The sequence below is a fragment of the Rattus rattus genome, chromosome X (genome assembly GCF_011064425.1).
Source record: "Rattus rattus isolate New Zealand chromosome X, Rrattus_CSIRO_v1, whole genome shotgun sequence".
Taxonomy (NCBI): domain Eukaryota; kingdom Metazoa; phylum Chordata; class Mammalia; order Rodentia; family Muridae; genus Rattus; species Rattus rattus.
In genome coordinates, this window is record NC_046172.1 from 90,851,508 (window position 1) to 90,868,725 (window position 17,218).

Here is a 17,218-nt window from a genome sequence, read left to right on the forward strand (position 1 = left end):
TAGGGATTAAAGCCCTGTGCTCTCAGGTCTGGCTTTACATGGTTTCTGGGGCTTCAAACTGAGATCCTCATACTTTCATGGCGAGTGCATTAGCCCCTCAGCAACCTATCCAGCCATGACATTTTCAATAATGAAAATGTTTGATTTAGTATGTTAAAGCTTATCACTTAAAATAATCATATTGCACTATTTTTCAGCAAAGCTAGCCTGGCTTCAGTTAAATAATAAGGAAAGATTTTGTATGTCTATTTTTTATTTAGATGAAACATAGATAAGATCAGTGCTGCTGATAATAGTAATAATAATAGTTATAATACACATATAATAGGTTTCTTCAGAACTCACAGATCAGACTTTTCTCCATAAATTAATCTCCTCTTATTCTAAAATAATTCACTATCTCCTTTGTAAAACTTCTTTCACTGGCTTATCTAGCTCACAAACAGCTCCTTTTCAAGGCTTCCCACAGCAGTTACACCGCTCTTTCTTCATTATAGTGTCTTTATACTTCAGCCAAAGATGGATAACTGTATTAACCCCCTCAAAACCTTACTAGAGCATAGAAGATAATTCCTAATCTTCAACAGAAATATTTAATTCTCTCCTACTCAGCTTCTATCTTCTCCTTTGGCCATCACAGCCAAGCTAGCCTACAAGGATTAACCTCCAAGAGTCCTTAAATATGCAATATGGGTTCACACGTATTTGTATTCATGTATCTTTCTTCTAACTGAAGCCTCTCATTTCCTTTATCATTGCTAGACATGTGTCCAGAAGTCTTTTAATACCTGGATGAGAATCATTTCCTTAATGAAATCTGTAAAGCCCAAAGGCCAAATTAATATGTTATGAAGATGTTATAATGAAAAGTCCAGTGGTGGTATGAGAAAAGTAATATAAATGTAACCTGACAGAGCTTCAGAAACAGTCCCCCATATCTGGTAATTGACTATGGAACTAGGTAATTATACTAACTAAGGAGTAGATCAATGAAACTGTGCTAGAAAAATTTTCCATTTGTTATAAAAAAAAAATGAACATGCAGGAAAAATTAAACCCTTTATCATTTTAATCTTGGCGTCCTCTATATCAATCAAACACATTTTAGGTGAACAATTCACCACTCAGTCCATACCCCAATCCATAATTACAAAAATTTCACCAATATTTATATAGCACTCAAATTACTGGTTTTAATTATCATATTTTTATACATGTAAATCATTGTGTTTTGTTTATACTCACCCTCCATTATTTTATATTGTTGTCCTTCCACTGTTCCCCTTAGCAGGGCATACATTACAAATTGTAGACCACCCACTACTTTCATAATATTCATATATATATATATATATATATATATATATATATATATGTATGTATTCCATGTTCTATTTTACTGAATGTGATAAATTCCAATTGCATTAAACTTACTACAAATAACATAAAACTGTTTCACTTTATGGTTATATAATATATAATATACATACATAATCACATTTTCTTTATCTCTTCATTGATTCTTGTGTATCTAGACTGGGTCAATATCTTATCATAGTATGTACCACCTGACATGAATATGAAAGATTTTTTTTTCATATATCGATGCATAATATTTCAGATATAGTCTCACAAGCAGCATAGTTTTCTGAAGGATCTTCATACCAATTTCTATAGTGGTTGAACTAATAATTTGCAGTCCTATCATTAGGTATAATGATTACTTTTCCCCAATGCCATTTGTTTTTGTTTCTGTTCTTGGTGGTAGTTATTCTGACTGACTTGAGATGGAATCACAGTACTTTTAATTTGCATTTCGAGATGTTGAACTAACTTTTATTCATGTATCTACTAGCTATTTGAGCTTTTGACTTTCAGGACCATCTGTTCAATTCTTTTGAATACTTGCAGATATGATAACGTTTGAGTTCTTTATAGACTTTATATATTAACTTCTTCTAAGATGGAAGTTTCTTCCATTGTGTAGGTTTTCTTTGCAGTTAAAAACTCCTAGTGCAGTGCATATGCTTTATAATTTGACATTGTTTCCTGAGAATTAGAGCCATTTTCAGAAGGTCTTTGCTCCTGCATCTATTTTAATGTATTTCTCCTTTTTTCCCTTTGGAAATTTTAGGATTTGGGGTCTTAAATCAAAGACTTTGATATATTTGGCGCTGATCTTTTGTTCAAGGTGACTGAAAGGGATCTTAGTTTTGCCTTTCTACATGTAGATGCCCAGTTTTCACAGCTTATTAAAGAGGCTGTTTTATATTCAATGTCTATATTTTTTAAAATTCACATGGCTGTAGCTGTGTAGTTTTATATGTGAATCCTCTAATGTATTTCATCATTTCATCAATTTACATGTCTATTTTTGTGCAAGTACTATGCTGCTTTACTTTGGCTCTATAGGATCGTTGATGTCAAGTAATAGTGATAGCCACAGCTATGCTCTTTCTGCTGAGATTTTCTTTGACCACCTATGGTCCTGTGTGACTCCAAGTGAATCCGAATTCTATGAAGAATGGCATCAGCATTGGAATGAAGATTTTATGGAGTTTGAAGGTCACTTTTGTTAATATAGCCATTATTACAATATAGGTTGAGCTGATCCTTGAGCATGATTTTTTTCTCTACCTTTCAGTGTATTCTCTAAGTTCTATTTAAAGTTTTAACTATAGAGGTCTTTCACCTGACATCAAATAGTGTTCTTGAAAAAGCTACATTTATTTTTAAATCAATCATGAATTACAATTATATAAAATAGAAGTAAGTATATTTTAAGTGAATAAACTGTTTAAAAAACAAAGCAATCAACATACTTGAAAAATGTTAAATTAACTGTATAAAGAGTAAAATTTTATCAATGATGAGAAACTTTGAAAAATATCTAAAACTAGTATACTTGGCATAATTATATGAATTATTTTCCATATCATAGTCAATATGTTAATATTCAAATTAAAACTGTGTAAATTAAATATGAAATGAATGAGTTCATAGAGAAATATTTTTTAAAATTTACAGACTAGGAAATGCATATGTCTGACCAATATATAAAAAAAGTATCCACTATCAAGTATACCAGGAGGTGTAAAAGACAAAATATATTTAATCTAAAAGTTATTATATGCCTATTTGAGAATATTCACTGTAGTACCATAATAATGGTTAACTGTAATTAACTCTAATTAATACAGATTAATACCACCCCTTAATAAACAAATTATATTTTATCTATACCTATGCTCTATAATACTATTTGGCAACTTAAAAAAGATGAAATATTGATATAGCATGGGGTTGAATGGAACAAAGGCAATTATAGAAATACATTAATATAGAAGAATTATGATCTCATAAAATTTTGAAATGACAAAATTAATATTATATGCAGGTACTATATTGCTAAACACTTAGAAAAATCTGATTTCTAGATTGCCAGCCATGCCAATAATATGCTTATGTGCTTAGGTCATTAACATACACAAAGTAACAAATACCATGAACTTCTTTGTATTCACTCTGAAGATTGATAGTTTTACTACTGTGCCTTTATCACTACAAACTGCTGTTCTTACAAGATTAACCAGGCCATTCCAGTTTATAAATGATCCCTCAAGGAAAAAGACTAGAGCAAAACCACTGGCTTACACTCATTTCATTCATATTTTATAACAAAGGCCCAAATTATGGTAAATGAAGAGGTGAATTATCTTAGTATATGGTTGAACTGGACTTTATTTTATAAAGTGATCTTCATATTATGTTCCAGGTGGTTGTGGTTCACACTGTATTTGGCAATCTATTCTCAACCTTGACACCATTTGTGAAAACTCTTTGTACTTTGCATTATATACCATCTGTCAGCAAGATGTTGAGCCCATTTCACTTTAGGAGTCGCTGGCAAGATGTCTCAGCAGGTAAAAGCATTTCCTATGTTAGTCTGGTCACCTGAGCTTTATCTCTGGAAATTATGGTGGAAGGAAAGAAATGAATTCAAAATACTGTTTTCTGACTTCTTCAGACATTCAGTGGTATGTATACATCCACCTGCACGGACACACACATGCATATACATATATGTACACACACCATATACATATATAACACTGCTAAGTTAATTAAAATAAGCACAAAGAAATGGGATGTGAAATAAGTAGGGCATGGTGGGTCTGATCCATATGTTTCAAGAAAAGAATCATAAAAATATCAACTAAAATGGAGATTTATTTTTTTTTTAATTTCAACTTAGGAAGGGGGTAAGTGAAGGATAAATCTAGCAATGGTTCTTCATAAATGTTATGCATTTCTTGTTCAACAACAAATGGGCACATTCTGGGCTGAACATTGAGCTACTGAATCTACATTGTAAACTCAGTAGACATGCAGAATCTCACTATGTATCCTTCGATGCCTTGGAACTTGCTATGTAGACCCGGATGGCTTCAAGCTCACAAAGATCAACCTGCCTTTGCCACCTGAGTCCTGCCTGGGGTAAAGGTGAGTAGCACTATACTTGACATAGTTTCACTAGGGTCAGTTGAGCCTCCACAGAGTAATTTGGAAATATGTATGAATAAACTGAAGGTCTAATAAAAGAGATTACTTCAAACACTTTCAAAGAGGAGAATTATATTTATGAAGTTGATGGAATGATGGAGTTCTGGGGAGACAAGAAATGCTTCATGGAGAGATATGACACAAGTAAGGCTTTAAATGTTGAGTTATTGAGAATACGACACAATGAACTTGAACAAATACCAAAACCAAACTCACATGCTGTGGGAACTTTCTGTGTGTCAGATAGTAAAGACTATTTTAGACCTTTATTCACTTTAAACTGAAGATGTAGAACATGAAGTTTGATAGACATATAGAGAGCAAAATCATTTCAACACACCATTTTCTGATATATTTTAATCATAGTAAACATTGCAAATACACTATATTTTATCACTCTATAATTTATCTTGTCCCTTATAATTACTACCTTATAAGCTTTGACTTAGCTTTCCCCTCTGTTCTCTTTCTCCTGGCAACTGTCATTATTTTTTCTGTTTCTATGCACTAGTATTTCAACATATTTCACAGAAAGTTGCATAGCTGAAAATATTAGAGTATTTTATTGTGTGTGGTTTATTTCAATTAATTTTAGTGTCTTTCAGTTTCATCCATGATGTATTAAATGTCAGCGTCTTCAGATTTTAAAAGATAAATCATATTCATATCACAATTTCTGTATCCAAGCATTCATCAGTGGATGTTTAGCTTTTGTCTATACATCTTGGTTATTGTGAGCAATGTTGCAAACAGATGTCGGAATATAGATATTGTCTTTCCTTTTATTGAAAATAATTTATTCTCACATAATAATATTCCACTTAAGAGTTCTCCTCCCTTTATTCCTCCCAGTTCCTCCCCACTTCCCTTTGATCCAGATCTACTCACTTTCAGCCTCGAATTTGAAAACAAACCGGCTTTTATGAGATAATGATAAAATAAACATGACAAAACTATCACATTGCAATTAGAAACAAACCCAAGTAACCAGAAAAAACATTCCAAGAGGCACAATAGTCAGCACACATTCATTTGCATTCTCAGGAATCTCAAAAAGAGAAAAACAAACAAACAAACAAACAAACAAACAAACAAAAACCAAAAATCCTCACTCAACAGAAAGCCATAATGTAAATGCAGAGGACCTGAAGCACATTCAAGGCCAGGCATGCTACTTCAGTCTCTGTGAGGTTATGCTCATGATAATTTACAGGACCTTGTTTTCTGGGTGTTTTCCATTCTTACTGACTTTAACATTCTTTCTTCCTGGTCTTATGCCTGATCCCCTGAACCCCAAGGAAAGAGATTTGGTAGAGATCCTTTTTAGATCTGAGTTTTCCAAGGACTCTCATTCTCTGCATAGTAACTGACTGTGGGCTTTTGTATATGTTGCCATCTGGAATTCAGGTATTCTTATGAGTAGAAGATTTTATTTCCATTGAGTCTTTACCCACTAATTACCAAACAATATGAGATATAGATCGGTTAGTCTATCTTTCTGTCTATCTATCTATCTATCTATCTATCTATCTATCTATCTACCTACCTACCTACCTACCTATCTACCTACCTATCATCTATCTGTATTCTTCCACACTTTTACCATAATTGCCATATCAGCGTGCATTCTCATTCACAATATATGAGGGTTAACTGTTCTTCACAGTCTTAAAATCTCTCTCTTAATTTTGGGGTGACAAATTCTTACTAGGATGATATAGCATTTTGTGCTGATAATTGTTTTCCTGATGATTAATGGTTCTGGCATTTTATAATTAGAGAACTGTATATTCTGGTTTTTTGATAATTTTCGTTAAATCAACTCATTTATTTGTATACTGTAATTATGGATTTGTATATGTGTACAACATGTTTTGAATAAAAAAACTTTTATCAGCTATCTGGATTATAAATACTTTCTCCAAATTGTAGTCAGCATTTGAATTTGTTGACTGCTATTTTTAAACTTTGATAGAATCCCACTTCTTTTTGCTTATTTTGTCTGTGATATGGGCAACCTATATGAAAACACTGTGGACAAGATCAATGTCAAAAAGATTTCTAAAAATATTTTCTTCTAGAAGATATACAGTTCCAGTTTTCACATTTAGGTATTTAATCCATTTTGAGTTGATTTTCCTTGATGCTGTAAGATAAGGGTCCAGTTTCATTAACACTACACTTCCAACAATGGATAAATCACCCAGACAGAAAATCAATTTTCTGGACTTGAACATTGCGTTTGAGATACACTTTAGGCCAAATAGAACTAACAGATAGATACATAACAATCTGCTCCAGAGCAGCAGAATATACATTCTTTTCAAAGCACACGGAACATTTTCCAGGATAGATAATTTATTAGGCCCAAATAAATGAAGGTAACAAATATAGGAAGATTCAAATTTATGCAGCACTGTATCATGAAACTATACATTAGGAATAGGAAAGATGGACTATTCCTTTCTAAAATATAACAAATACTTATAGGTAATATAATATATTTACTATGTATTATATATATATAAACTATATACCTTATAAATTAGTTGTATATTAATTATATAATATAATATTAATTGTTATAATCAATTATATAATACTAATTATAATACATATCAATTATATATAAATTATATATAATGTGGTATATAGTAACTATAATAATTACTTATAAGTAACTAATGGATCAAAGCCGAAGTCAAAACAAAACTTAAAAATACATTAGGAAATTATAAGTAGAAGCAAATCAGACAATTCAAAAAGCCAGTAAACCCACAGGAACAGTCTACTGAAGACCAGTAGACAGGAAAGACTACACTCCCGAAAGCAGAACACTCTGTTCCCATAACTGGCTGAAAGAAAACAGGAAAACAGGTCTACAGCACTCCTGACACACAGGCCTATAGGACGGTCTAGCACTGTCAGAAATAGCAGAAAAAGGTAACACCAGAGACAACCTGATGGCGAGAGGCAAGTGCAGGAACCCAAGCAACAAAAACCAAGACTACATGGCATCATTAGAGTCCAATTCTCCCACCAAAGCAAACACTGAATATCCAAACACACCAGCAAAGAATGATCTACATTTAAAATCACATTTGATCATGATGATGGAGGACTTCAAGAAAGACATAAAGAACTCCCTTAGAGAAATGGAGGAAAATGTAAATAAACAAGTAGAAGGATATACTTCTACTTCCCTGAAAGAATTCCAAGAAAGCACAATCAAAAAGGTGAAGGAATTAAAATGGAAATAGAAGCAATAAACAAAGCACAAAGGGAGACAACCCTGGATATAGAAAACCAAAAGAAGAGACAAGGAGCCATAGACACAACCATCACCAACAGAATACAAAAGATAGAAGAAAATATCTCAGGAGCAGAAGATTCCATAGAAATCATCAACACAGCTGTCCAAGATAATGTATAACGGAAAAAGCTACTGGTCCCAAACATACAGGAAATCCAGAACTCAATGAGAAGATCAAACCTAAGGATAATAGGTATAGAAGAGAGTGAAGACTCCCAGCTCAAAGGACCAGTAAATATCTTCAACAAAATCATAGAAGAAAACTTCCCTAACCTAAAGAAAGATATATCCATAAATATACAAGAAGCCTACATAACTCCAAGTAAGTAAAAGATCTGTACAATAAGAACTTCAAGACTCTGAAGAAAGAAATTGAAGAAGACCTCAGAAGATGGAAAGATCTCCCATGCTCATGGATTGGCAGGATTAATATAGTAAAAATGGCCATTTTACCAAAAGCGATCTACAGCTTCAATGCAATCCCCATCAAAATACCAATCCAATTCTTCTGAGAGTTAGACAGAACAATTTGCAAATTCATCTGGAATAACAAAAAACCCAGGATAGCTAAAACTATCCTCAACAATAAAAGGACTTCAGGGGGAATCACTATCCCTGAACTCAAGCAGTATTACAGAGCAATAGTGATAAAAAAAAAATGCATGGTATTGGTACAGAGACAGACAGATAGACCAGTGGAATAGAATTGAAGACCCAGAAATGAACCCACACACCTATGGTCACTTGATTATTGACAAAGGAGCCAAAACCATCCAATTGAAAAAAGATAGCATTTTCAGTAAATGGTGCTGGTTCAACTGGAGGTCAGCATGTAGAAGAATGCAGATCAATCCATGCTTATCACCCTGTACAAAGCTTAAATCCAAGTGGATCAAGACCTCCACATCAAACCAGATACACTCAAACTAATAGAAGAAAAAGTGGGTAAGAATCTTGAACACATGGGCACTAGAGAAAATTTCCTGAACAAAACACCAGTGGCTTATGCTCTAAGATCAAGAATCAACAAATGGGATCTCATAAATCTGCAAAGCTTCTGTAAGGCAAAGGATACTGTTGTTAGGACAAAATGGCAACCAACAGATTGGGAAAAGATCAAAAGAACTCAAGAAGTTAGACTGCAGGGAGACAAATAACCCTATTAAAAAATGGGGTTCAGAGCTAAACAAAGAATTCACAGCTGAGGAATGCCGAATGGCTGAGAAACACCTACAGAAATGTTCAACATCTTTAGTCATAAGGGAAATGCAAATCAAAACAACCCTGAGATTTCACTTCACACCAGTGAGAATGGCTAAGATCAAAAACTCAGGTAACAGCAAATGCTGGCGAGGATGTGGAGAAAGAAGTATTTCAATGGAAACTCCAAAAATTAAAATTGCCATGTGGTAATATCATGAGCAACTATCTACAAACAAATTAAATAATCCCGAAGAAGCAGAAAGACACAACTTTCCGTACTTAACCAGGAAGAAGTAAAGGTTTAAGCAAGATTCTATGTACTAAATGCACTCAATGTGTGGAAGGATGTAGAATACAAATACAACAAAGAAACCAAATATGTGCAGAAAGACATAAACAGAATTACAGAAATGAAAATACAGTTTCCAAAATAAAATAGTGTGGCTTATTGGTGAGATCAATAGCAGATTGAACATTCAAAAAAATCAGTAAACTAAAATAAACCATAACAGGAAGGAATGAGGAAACCAATAATTTGGGGTAAAAGACTATTTTCCATATTTGATGAAGCATGCAATTATAATCACGCTGCTGAATCCTCCTGATCAAAAGAGACTCAGCGGAAGGTAGAAAAGATGTTTTTTTGAAATCATATCACCTAGCCAGGTCATGGCAAAGCATATTATATAAGACCCTGGTATGCCTAGCAACATGAAATTTCATAGCGAGATCATTGAATGAATCAATAGAATTGATTCAATCCTTTTATTTCCTTTTCTTACATTTAAATGTTTCCATTTATACAAATTAATTAATGTCCCTAATTATACAAAGCAGCAAAATGCATCACATAAAAACGAATTTAAAAAATCAGAAAACAAGCATGAGTTGTTCTTTAGAAACTTAAGATTTTATTTTTTTTTCTAGTATTGTGTTTTCTAGATCATAGTTTTGCCAAGAATCCTGTGATCTCTCTCTCTCTCTCTCTCTCTCTCTCTCTCTCTCTCTCTCTCTCTCTCTCTCTCTCTCTCTCTCACACACACACACACACACACACATGTTTTCTGTGTATGTTTATATGTTTATGTTTATATGTTTGCTTTTGTGCATATTTATATGCATTATGTACATAGCTCCTAGTTTTGTTGATTCTTTGTATAATTCTTTTTGTTTCTATTTGGTTGATTTTAACTGAGCTTGATTATTTCCTGCCTTCTACTCCTCTTGGGTGAATTTGCTTCTTTTTGTTCTAGAGCTTTCAGGTGTGCTGTCATGCTGTTCATATATGCTGTCTCCTATTTCTTTTGGAGGCACTCAGAGCTATGACTTTTCCTCTTAGCACTGCTTTCATTGTATCCCATAAGTTTAGGTATGTTCTGCCTTCATTTTCATTAAATCCATTTAAAAACTCTTTAATTTATTTCTTTATTTCTTTTTTGACCAAGTTGTCATTGCTCAGCTTCCATGTGTATGTGGACTTTGTGTTGTTTCTGTTGTTATTGAAGACCAGCCTTAGTCAATGGTAATCTGATAGGAGGCATGGGATTATTTCAATCTCCTTGTATCTATTGAGACCTGTTTTGTGACCAATTACGAGGTCAGTTTTTGAGAAGGTACCATGAGGTGCTGAGAAGAACATATATTCTTTTGTTTTAGGATGAAATGTTCTATAGATGTCTATTACATCCATTTGGTTTATAACTTCTGTTAATTTCACTGTGTCTCTGATTAGTTTCTGTTTCCATGATCTGTTCATTGATGAGCATGGGATGTTAAGGTCTCCTACTATTATTGTGTATTGTGCAATACCTGCTTTGAGCTTTATTAAAGTTTCTTTTATAAATGTGTTTGCCCTTGCATTTGGAGTATAGATATTCCTAAATGAGTGTTCATCTTGGTAGATTTTTCCTTTGATGAACATGAAGCGTCCTTACTTATCTTTTCTGATACCTTTTGTTGAAAGTCGATTTTATTCGATATTAGAATGGCTATTACAGATTGTTTCTTGGCACCCTTTGCTTGGAAAATTGTTTTCCAGCCTTTTACTCAGAGGCAGTGTCTGTCTTTGTCACTGAACTGTGTTTCCAGTATGCAGCAAAATTCTGGTGGGTCCTGTTTATATATCCAGTCTGGTAGTCTATGTTTTTGTTTTAATTGGGGAGTTGAGTCCACTGAAGTTAAGAGGTACTAAGGAATAGTGATTGTTGCTTCCTGTTATTTTTGTTGTTAAAGGGGAATTATGTTTGTGTGTCTCCCTTCTTTTGTGATTATTGAAAGAGTATTATGTTTTTGCTTTCCCTTGGGTGTATTTTCCCTCCTTGTGTTGGAGTTTTCTATCTATTATCCTTTGTAGTGCTGGATTTGTAGAAAGATATTGTGTAAGTTTGGTTTTGTAATGAAATACCTTGGTTTCTCCATTTACAGTAATTTAGAGTTTTGCTGTATACAGTAGCCTGTGCTAGCATTTGTGTTCTCTTATGGTTTGTATGACATCTGTCCAGGATCTCTAGCTTTCAAAGTCTCTGTTGAGAATTCTGGTGTAATTCTGATAGATCTAGGTTACTTGACCTTTTTCCCTTACTGCGTTTAATATTCTTTCTCTGTTTTGTATATTTGGTTATTTGACTATTATGTTACAGGAGGAATTTCTTTTCTGACTCAATAAGTTTGGAGTTCTATAGGCTTATTGTACGTTCATGAGCATCTCTTTCTTTAGGTTAGAGAAGTTTTCTTCTATAATTTTGTTGAAGATATTTACTGGCCCTTTAAGTTGAGAATCTTCACTCTCTTCTATACCTTTTATCCTTAGGTTTGGTCTTCTCATTGTGTCCTGAATTTCCTGTATGTTTTGAGTTAGGAGCTTTTTGCTTTTTGCATTTTCTTTGACAGTTGTGTCAATGTTTTCTATGGTATCTTCTGCCCCTGAGATTCTCTCTTTAATCTCTTGTATTCTGTTGGTGATGCTTGCATCTTTGACTCCTGATCTCTTTCCTTGGTTTTCTATATCCAGGATTGTATCCCTTTGTGCTTTGTTTATTTTTTCTATTTTCATTTTTTTATTAACTTGAGCATTTCTTATATACATTTGAGTGTTATTCCCTTTCCGGTTTCGACAAACATCCTCCCCCTCCCCTTCCTTATGGGTGTTCCCCTCCCAACCCTCCCCATTGCCGCCCTCCCACAACAGTCTAGTTCACTGGGGGTTCAGTTTTAGCAGGACCCAGGGCTTCCCCTTCCACTGGTGCTCTTACTAGGATATTCATTGCTACCTATGAGGTCAGAGTCCAGGGTCAGTCCATGTATAGTCTTTAGGTAGTGGCTTAGTCCCTGGAAGCTCTGGTTGCTTGGCATTGTTGTTCATATGGGGTCTCGAGCCCCTTCAAGCTCTTCCAGTTCTTTCTCTGATTCCTTCAACGGGGGTCCTATTCTCAGTTCAGTGGTTTGCTGCTGGCATTCGCCTCTGTATTTGCTGTATTATGGCTGTGTCTCTCAGGAGCGATCTACGTCCGGTTCCTGTCGGCCTGCACTTCTTTGCTTCATCCATCCTGTCAGTTGGGTGGCTGTATAACCATGGGCCATGTGGGGCAGACTCTGGAATGGGTGCTCCCTCAGTCCCTGTTTTAATCTTTTTGCCTCTCTCTTCCCTGCCATGGGTATTCTTTTCCCTTTTAAAGAAGGTGAAGCATCCACACCCTGATCATCCGTCTTGAGTTTCATTTTGCCCTAGGCATCTAGGGTAATTCAAGCATTTGGGCTAATAGCCACTTATCAATGAGTGCATACCATGTGTCTTTCTGTGATTGGGTTAGCTCACTCAGGATGATATTTTCCAGTTCAACCATTTGCCTACCAATTTCATAAAAGTCGTTGTTTTTTGATAGCTGAGTAATATTCCATTGTGTAGATGTACCACATTTTCTGTATCCATTCCTCTGTTGAAGGGCATCTGGGTTCTTTCCAGCTTCTGGCTATTATAAATAAGGCTGCGATGAACATAGTGGAGCATGTGTCTTTTTTATATGTTGGGGCATCTTTTGGGTATATGCCCAAGAGAGGTATAGCTGGGTCCTCAGGCAGTTCAATGTCCAATTTTCTGAGGAACCTCCAGACTGATTTCGAGGATGGTTGTACCAGTCTGCAATCCCACCAACAATGGAGGAGTGTTGCTCTTTCTCCGCATCCTCGCCAGCATCTGCTGTCACCTGAGTTTTTGATCTTAGCCATTCTTACTGGTGTGTGGTGAAATCTCAGGGTTGTTTTGATTTGCATTTCCCTTATGACTAAAGATGTTGAACATTTCTTTAGGTGTTTCTCAGCCATTCGGCATTCCTCACCTGTGAATTCTTTGTTTAGCTCTGAACCCCATTTTTTAAGAGGGTTATTTGTCTCCCTGTGGTCTAACTTCTTGAGTTCTTTGTATATTTTGGATATAAGGCCTCTATCTGTTGTAGGATTGGTAAAGATCTTTTCCCAATCTGTTGGTTGCCATTTGTCCTAACCACAGTGTCCTTTGCCTTACAGAAGCTTTGCAGTTTTATGAGATCCCATTTGTTGATTCTTGATCTTAGAGCATAAGCCATTGGTGTTTTGTTCAGGAAATTTTTCCAGTGCCCATGTGTTCCAGATGCTTCCCTAGTTTTTCTTCTATTAGTTTGAGTGTATCTGGTTTGATGTGGAGGTCCTTGATCCACTTGGACTTAAGCTTTGTACAGGGTGATAAGCATGGATCGATCTGCATTCTTCTACATGTTGACCTCCAGTTGAACCAGCACCATTTGCTGAAAATGCTATCTTTTTTCCATTGGATGGATTTGGCTCCTTTGTCAAAAATCAAGTGACCATAGGTGTGTGGGTTCATTTCTGGGTCTTCAATTCTGTTCCATTGGTCTATCTGTCTGTCTCTGTACCAATACCATGCAGTTTTTATCACTATTGCTCTGTAATACTGCTTGAGTTCAGGGATAGTGATTCCCCCTGAAGTCCTTTTATTGTTGAGGATAGTTTTAGCTATCCTGGGTTTTTTGTTATTCCAGATGAATTTGCAAATTGTTCTGTCTAACTCTTTGAACAATTGGATTGGTATTTTGATGGGGATTGCATTGAATCTGTAGATCGCTTTTGGTCAAATGGCCATTTTTACTATATTAATCCTGCCAATCCATGAGCATGGGAGATCTTTCCATCTTCTGAGGTCTTCTTCAATTTCTTTCTTCAGTGTATTGAAGTTCTTATTGTACAGATCTTTTACTTGCTTGGTTAAAGTCACACCGAGGTACTTTATATTATTTGGGTCTATTATGAAGGGTGTTGTTTCCCTAATTTCTTTTCGGTTTGTTTCTCTTTTTGTGTGAGGAAGGCTACTGATTTATTTGAGTTAATTTTATACCCAGCCACTTTGCTGAAGTTGTTTATCAGCTTTAGTAGTTCTCTGTGGTGGAACTTTTGGGATCACTTAAATATACTATCATATCATCTGCAAATAGTGATATTTTGACTTCTTCTTTTTCGATCTGTATCCCTTGACCTCCTTTTGTTGTCTGATTGCTCTGGCTAGAACTTCAAGAACTATATTGAATAAGTAGGGAGAGAGTGGGCAGCCTTGTCTAGTCCCTGATTTTAGTGGGATTGCTTCAAGTTTCTCTCCATTTAGTTTAATGTATCAACTGGTTTGCTGTATAGCTTTTTTACTATGTTTAGGTATGGGCCTTGAATTCCTATTCTTTCCAGGACTTTTTTATCATGAAGGGGTGTTGAATTTTGTCAAATGCTTTCTCAGCATCTAATGAAATGATCATGTGGTTTTGTTCTTTCAGTTTGTTTTATATAATGGATCACGTTGATGGTTTTCCGTATATTAAACCATCCCTGCATGCCTGGGATGAAGCCTACTTGATCATGATGGATGATTGTTTTGATGTGCTCTTGGATTCGGTTTGCCAGAATTTTATTGAGTATTTTTGCATCGATATTCATAAGGGAAATTGATCTAAAGTTCTCTTTCTTTGTTGGGTCTTTGTGTGGTTTAGGTATAAGAGTAATTGTGGCTTCATAGAAGGAATTTGGTTGTGTTCCTTCTGTTTCAATTTTGTGGAATAGTTTGGATAATATTGGTACGAGGTCTTCTATGAAGGTTTGATAGAATTCTGCACTAAACCCGTCTGGACCTGGGCTCTTTTTGGTTGGGAGACCTTTAATGACTTCTTCTATTTCCTTAGGAGTTATGGGGTTGTTTAACTGGTTTATCTGTTCCTGATTGAACTTCGGTACCTGGTATCTGTCTAGGAAATTGTCCATTTCCTGCAGATTTTCAAGTTTTGTTGAATATAGGCTTTTTATAGTAAAGATCTGATGATTTTTGAATTTCCTCTGAATCTGTAGTTATGTCTCCTTTTCATTTCTGATTTTGTTAATTTGGACACACTCTCTGTGTCTCTCGTTAGTCTGGCTAAGGGTTTATCTATCTTGTTGATTTTCTCAAAGAACCAACTTTTGGTTCTGTTGATTCTTTCTATAGTCCTTTTGTTTCCTACTTGGTTAATTTCTGCTCTGAGTTTGATTATTTCCTGCCTTCTACTCCTCCTGGGTATATTTGCTTCTTTTTGTTCTAGAGCTTTTAGGTGTGCTGTCAAGCTGCTGACATATGCTCTTTCCTGTTTCTTTCTGCAGGCACTCAGAGCTATGAGTTTTCCTCTTATCACAGCTTTCATTGTGTCCCATAACTTTGGGTATGTTGTACCTTCATTTTCATTAAATTCTGAAAAGTTTTTAATTTCTCTCTTTATTTCTTCCTTGACCAGGTTATCATTGAGTAGAGCATTGTTCAATTTCCAAGTATATGTGGGCATTCTTCCTTTATTGTTATTGAAGACCAGTTTTTAGGCATGGTGGTCCGATAGCACGATGGGATTATTTCAATCTTTCTGTACCTGTTGAGTCCTGTTTTTTGACCAATTATATGGTCAATTTTGGAGAAAGTACCATGAGGAGCTGAGAAGAAGGTATATCCTTTTGCTTTAGGATTGAATGTTCTATAAATATCTGTTAAGTCCATTTGGCTCATGACTTTTCTTAGTCTGTCTCGTCTCTGTTTAATTTCTGTTTCCCATGATCTGTCCATTGATGAGTAGGGTGTTGAAATCTCCCTACTATGATTGTGTGAGGTGCAATGTGTGTTTTGAGGTTTAGTAAGGTTTTTCTTTTCATATGTAGGTGTCCTTGTATTGGGGGCATGATGTTTAGGATTGAGAGTTCATCTTGGTGGATTTTTCCTTTGATGAATATGAAGTGTCCTTCTTATCTTTTTGATGACTTTTATTTGAAAATTGATTTTTATTTGATATTAGAATGGCTTCTCCAGCTTGCTTCTTCAGACCATTTGCTTGGAAAGTTGTTTCCCAGCCTTTCACTCTGAGATAGTGTCTGTCTTTGTCTCTGGTGTGTTTCCTGTAGGCAGCAGAATGCAGGGTCCTCGTTGCTATCCAGTTTTTTAATCTATGTCTTTTTTTATTGGGAGTTGAGGCCATTGATGTTGAGAGATATTAAGAAATAGTGATTATTGCTTCCTGTTATATTCATATTTGGATGTGAGGTTATGTTTGTGTGCTTTTCTTCTCTTTGTTTTGTTGCCAAGACGATTAGTTTCTTGCTTCTTCTAGGATATAGCTTTGCCTCCTTATATTTGGGCTTTACCATTTATTATCCTTTGTAGTGCTGGATTTGTAGAAAGATATTGTGTAAATTTGGTTTGTCATGGAATATCTTGGTTTCTCCATCTATGTTAATTGAGAGTTTTTGGGATACAGTAACCTGGGCTGGCATTTGTGTTCTCTTAGGGTCTGTATGTCATCTGTCCAGGATCTTCTGGCCTTCATAGTTTCTGTCGAAAAGTCTGGTGTGATTATGATAGGTCTGCCTTTATATGTTACTTGACCTTTTTCCCTTACTGCTTTTAACATTCTTTCTTTATTTTGTGCGTTTGGTGTTTTGACTATTATGTGACGGGAGATGTTTCTTTTCTGGTCCAATCTATTTAGAGTTCTGTAGGCTTCTTGTATGCCTATGGGTATCTCTTTTTTTTAGGTTAGGGAAGTTTTCTTCTATGATTTTGTTGAAGATATTTACTGGTCCTTTGAGCTGGGA